The sequence below is a fragment of the Stenella coeruleoalba genome, assembly GCF_951394435.1.
Source record: "Stenella coeruleoalba genome assembly, chromosome: 12".
NCBI classification, from domain to species: Eukaryota; Metazoa; Chordata; class Mammalia; order Artiodactyla; family Delphinidae; genus Stenella; species Stenella coeruleoalba.
This window is the reverse complement of record NC_137158.1, coordinates 31,668,358-31,674,357: the sequence shown is the minus strand read 5'-3', so window position 1 is coordinate 31,674,357 and position 6,000 is coordinate 31,668,358. Positions and strand designations below refer to the sequence as shown.

The window sequence follows — 6,000 nt, the reverse complement described above, 5'->3', positions numbered from 1 at the left end:
GTAGACGGAGGAAGAAATGATGAGAGAAATTTTGGACCATTTTGAAAATGTGGAAATATCTCTGGCACAGCCAAGGAGAAATATCTCGTAACATTTATATTCAATTCTGAAACTCAGAGAACACCCTAGGGCTAGAGATGGCAGATATAAGTATATAAGTTGTAGTTATAACCTTGAGCATGGATGAGACAGCCCCCCTGCCCTCACCCCTAACCCCTACCCCCAACACACACACATCACTATGGACAATGTGCAGAGCAATCAACCACAGAGGGAGCCCAAGAACACTGGGGTTTTTTTTTGTTTCTTTTTTTTTTTTTCCGTACGCGGGCCTCTCACTGTTGTGGCCTCTCCCTTTGCGGAGCACAGGCTCCGGACGTGCAGGCTCAGCGGCCATGGCTCACGGGCCCAGCCGCTCCGCGGCACGTGGGATCTTCCCGGACCGGGGCACGAACCCGTGTCCCCTGCAACGGCAGGCGGACTCCCAACCACTGCGCCACCAGGGAATCCCAGAACACTGGTTTTTAAAATGGGAGCAGAGGAAAGGATTTGGCATCAAGAGAAAGATAAGAGAAGAAACTGGAATGAACTATGCCAAGGAATTCCTGCAAATAAAGAGTTTCTAAAAAGAAAGAAGGTTCAAAACTGACCAAGTTAGAAAAGTTTTAGTTAAGTGGTGTGATTGAAAGCAGAGGCAGTGTAAACCACACACGGAAGCAAGCTGGCTGACTGAGAGAGTGGGAAGAGCTGGGCACTTGTTAGAGAGAAACACCGGGCTGATGAGATTTTCCTTTCTTTTAGTGAGGGAAAAACTTGAGCATGCTTACAGAGTACAGGGAAAATATCAGTAGAGAAGGAGAGCTTTGAAATTCAGGGATAACAGAAACAGCTCCCTAAGAAGCTCTTCCTAGCACTCCATCTTCTTAATTCCCTTCTACTTGCAGCATGGATTGAGTATCCCTTCTATCTGTACTTGTGACTCTTTACATATATATTAGACAATTACCTATTTATTTGTCAGTATATCCCGCTGGAGAAGTGGGGGCCCTATTTAGTTCGTCTTTAAACCTCTTTTGCTTAGAGCCATGTTTATTGAAGGAAGAGACAGAAAGACACATGTTAGAGAGCAGAGAAACAGGATCCGTCAACCAAGGGGACTCTTCATAATATTTTGAAATTTGAGTGAAATGATAAAGATGGGCTTAAATCTTGAGTCGAGTTTACAGAGTTCAGACCGTGCTCTTACTTACCACGTTTGCAGACCCAGATCAATTTCACCTCTAGGGTATCTGACTTTAATATTTTTTAGACTCTTTCCTGCTAGCCCCATTTTTTGTGTTCTTTACTTCAGAGGCACACTCCTAGCTGTACAGAGCATGTAGAGAGAATATATAACAAGTAGTAGTGATGAATGAGACCATCAAATAAAAACATTCTGAAACACAGAAACCTATGAGTATCTGAACTAATTAAAAGCCCTCCAGGTCACTTTGTACAGGGAGCAGCAACAACAAAACAACTCTGTTTCACAATCAAGAGCTACTTGTTTTGTCCTGAGCAGCTATTTCTTAAATTAAAGCTGTTGGTCACAAATTAGACAAGGTAAGAAACTGGGGATTATAGTCTACTCATCAGCGATACTTTTAGCCCCCTAAAAGAAAGAAAAAGTAAATGTATGCCCGTTGATTGTGAATCGATAGCGTCATCTTCATTTGCGAAGGACAGCGCATTAGAACATGTTGATTTAGAGTTCCTTATTCCTGTTGAATAAACACACAGGTTGCTAATCATCAGCTACTAAATATATTTTCCAAAGTGAACAAAAGAAGTGGGCAATTTGATGCTTCTTAATTAAGCTCACAACACAGAATTTTTTTATACTCTTAAAAGCATTTGTTTCTGAAAGCTAAATGAGTATAGATTTCTAAAAGAAAGATTCCCATCCCCCCAACACACCAACAGCTGTGAGTGATTCTGGCTAGTAAATTATATGCTATCCTCTACATTGCCTTGTAGATGACCTCAACCCTGACCTTGATACAGCAGTATTTCTAAGAATAATAATTTATTCTCTGTGTTAGATGAACTAAGCCCATGGTGATTCTCAGCTATAATTCCATACTATTTACTGAAAAACTGGTCCTATATATTCAGATAAATTATAGGTGGAGGAAGAGAGAAAGACAGAGACAGAGAGACACAGATAGGAGACATATAGACAGATTTAAAAATAGAAGCATAGATGGATTGGAGGGAAGGTGACCAGGAGGTAGGCAGGGATAAATAGCTATCTTAGTAGTCATCTAGCTAGTGTGGTTTCATATATGTGAATTTTTTCTAATTCCATGCACATTAATTAATTTTTTATTTGTTTTTAATTTTAAAAATCTATTTAACCCAAGACATGCAAAATATTATCACTTTAAAATGTTGCTATAAAAATTATTGATATTTTACAGTTAATTTCTCATACTAATTCTTTTTTTAACATCTTTATTAGAGTATAATTGCTTTACAATGGTGTGTCAGTTTCTGCTTTATAACAAAGTGAATCAGTTATACATGTACATATGTTCCCATATCTCTTCCCTCTTGCATCTCCCTCCCTCCCACCCTCCCTATCCCACCCCTCTAGGTGGTCACAAAGCACTGAGCTGATCTCCCTGCATGCACATTAATTTAGTGTTACTACACCTTATGTCAGACTTCAAAACCTGTTTTCCATTTGTAGGGTTATAGCCACAGATATAGGTATAGATATAGACATAATCTCTGAGGACTTTATAAGGTCATAACACTAATTTACATTCATAGAATTTCTATACCTTAGATTAACATACCTGCAATGAAAATTCCACAATTGTTATACTGACCCATAAACATTTCCATATATCACAGCTCACTTTGGCCCATTTTAAAGCTTTGTTTACATATATGTAAAGCTCTACATTAATGTTTTGTATTCTGAAAATTTCACCCGCACAGCACCACTCACTTAATTGCACTAATTATTATTCACACATTAGCGCCTATTAGTCAGCATGGGTTTTTTTTTCCATTTTTTTAGAATGTTTTAGCCAGCATTCAGATTGCACTTACTTGGCAGAAACGACTTGTTATAGTGGTTTTCAAAATCTGGCAGTAAGCCTAAGAAGCAACCTCTTTTGCTGTCTGAATTTCCTGTTCCAGTCATCATTACAGATCTAGACAATCTGTTAAACTCATTGAAACTTTATGGGGAAAACGGTGGAGAGGAACTTCAGAAGGTCCCCAAATTCTGTTGTCAAAGCAATGGAGAACAATTTTCTAGTAAATGGGGGTTCAATTATACTGTGTTTGATATGCAATTACTGGTAGGAATTCATCCTTTATAAAATGTTATAGATTTGTTTTTAGTCAGTGTTATTTCACAGAAATCTTAGAATAACATTTAAGCATACTCAGGGGCATGACCTGCCTAAACTGGATCCCAAATATAATATATATTAAGATAGAACATTGAAGTTGTCTATAATGAAGATTGAGATTACTCTAAGAATTTCGGTACATATAGTAATAATGAAGTTGAAGTAAATTATAAATACTATATGTAGCTTGCTGGGGATACTAACTTAAGAGCTGGCATTGATAGGCTACTGCATTAATTACTATTTCCTGTACAATAATAGTGGGCACTTTTATTTTTCTAAACTCTATTAATTAAAAATCTTTCTTTTGGCGGTTTAAAAAAAAACCCTCTCAGGGCTTCCCTGGTGGCGCAGTGGTTGAGAGTCCGCCTGCCGATGCAGGGGACATGGGTTCGTGCCCCGGTCCGGGAAGATCCCACATGCCGCGGAGCAGCTGGGCCCGTGAGCCATGGCCGCTGAGTCTGTGTGTCCGGAGCCTGTGCTCCGCAACGGGAGAGGCCACAACAGTGAGAGGCCCGTGTACCGCAAAACAAAACAAAACAAAAAAACCCTCTCATTTTATGGACTGAATTCCTAGAAGGAAACAACAGATTTGTAGACAATAGAAGCAATAAAACAAATCATCACATTCTCCCATATGCTCAGTTTAGTTGACACTGCATCTTGCTGAATCTCAGACTTAGAGGGACTTTAAAGAAAACGCCAGTAGAGGAGGAGAGGTTGAAGATTCATGAGTGTCTTAGTCCATTTGGTCACCTGTAACAAAGTGCCATAGCCTGGATGGCTTATAAACAAAAGAAATTGATTGCTCACAGTTCTGGAGGCTGGAAGTCTGAGTTCAGGGTACCAGCATGGCTGGGTTCTGGTCAGGTCCCTTTTCTGTGTTGCAGACTTCCTTCTTCTCTGTGTATCCTTACATGATGGAAAGAGGGCAAGAGAGCTCTTTGGCGACTAATCCCATTCACGAGAGACCTCTACCCTCATGACCTAATTATCTCCCAAAGGCCCTCACTTCCATCTCCATCATGTTGGGGATCAGGATTTGGTCCATTGCACTGAAGAAGAGGAAGCCACTTCCTGACACTCTGTTCCCTGTTAGTTCCTTACCCAGTAGCTGAAAGTCTGTAGGTCTCTGCTTGCTGGTCAAGCTAAATCTGGGTTAAATCCTTAGCTCACAGTTCCTGGTTTACTGCATTTAAAATAAAGTGTTAACTTCATCTCTTCAAAATATTCTATAGATTCTGGAACACTTGTTTCAAGGCAGTCAGTACTGTAGCATCCCAAAAGGATTAAAATGGAAATCTCTGGGCTCTTTGAAAGCTGGAGAGAACAGAGTGGAGCAAAGCCTTCAGGGAACCCAGATAGTAACTGTAGCAGGGCTGTCAGTATAATGCAGTACAGGTGGACTAAAAGAGTTAGGGGGCGAAAGCAAAATCAAAGACAAGGCCCAGTTAGTACCCACAGGATGAAGGAACCAGTGAAAGAAAGAACAAACTGGGAATCACTTGGATCTGTTGGGGTTAGATAAAAACAAGATCGCAATATAGAGAGGATTAAAGTCGAGCCAGAGCCATTACAAGGACTAAAGTTTCAAGAAGCTATGAGAGCTAAGGAGCTGCTAAGAGGTCATTTTGGTGTGATAACTTGGGGGTTATTCCTGACCTTAAAGGATTCCGTAGATGTGGAAAGGCACTGGGATGGAGTGAGAGATTATCGGGGTCACCACACAAAGCTTTTGCTATTACCTTACATCTGGGTGAGAGTTCTTCTGGCTTTGTACCTCCATGGCACTTGGCTTGTCCTCTCTTAGGACCTGTGTTCGTCCACACACTTGTTACTGCCTCCCTCCTCACACTTTAAGCTCTAGAGGTCCAGACTCTGCATCTATTCTGCAGTTCCTAGTGCACTGTTTTACAAAGTACTAGTCTAAATTAAACTATCGATATGAACTGAGATATAAATGGATTGAATGATAAATATGTCCACATCTCTGCGGTTGTGTTTCATTCCATGCAGTGTTTGTTAGACTTGTCTTTGGCTATTTAATTCAATTGCTTGGGGTGTGATGAAAATGATGCAGAGGTCACAAGTTCAGTCCTTGTGTGAGCAGCTTGCTGAGCTCTATTTTATGGCCACTGAGTCCATTGGCCAGCTGTTTTGAAAATGCATAACATTGGCCACCAGAGGATGAGAAAAGATATGGGGGAATCAGAGGACCCTTATCACTTCTGATAACAATACACCTCAGAGTATTTGAATCATAATAAATCGGTCTTTGCACATAGGGTCCTGCTTTTTCCCTCAGGAATACTATTTAAAATATTACAGTACTATCCTTTTGGAAGTCCAGGAAGGAATGAGCCCCAGATAGAATTAGGCAGCAGAAAGGAAAGAGCAGGAAAATCATCTTTAAGAGAGACCAAGGCGTGAACCTCATCTATGCCGCTTGTGGCTAATATGATCCCTCAGACAAGCAGTCTTTCTGAGCTTCAGATTCACTAGATGTAAAAACTTAATTTATAGGACTTTTGTGAGAATTAGAGGAGAGAATATTAATGTCACAAACCTAATATCACTGTCACAGGTAAATACT

The 6,000-nt window shown here is 40.3% G+C and overlaps 1 protein-coding gene across 13 annotated transcripts in view; it reads right to left on the bottom strand.

Moving 5' to 3' along the window:
• Positions 1 to 3,045: 3,045 nt before the first annotated feature.
• LOC307195594 (uncharacterized protein) overlaps positions 3,046 to 6,000 on the bottom strand; it is a 920,801-nt gene continuing 917,846 nt past the window's right edge. For all 13 annotated transcript variants that reach the window (XR_013830873.1, XR_013830874.1, XR_013830875.1 and 10 more), the window contains one exon: positions 3,046 to 4,319. The gene's annotated coding sequence lies outside the window, so the exon portion shown is untranslated. The remainder of the gene's footprint in view (positions 4,320 to 6,000) is intronic.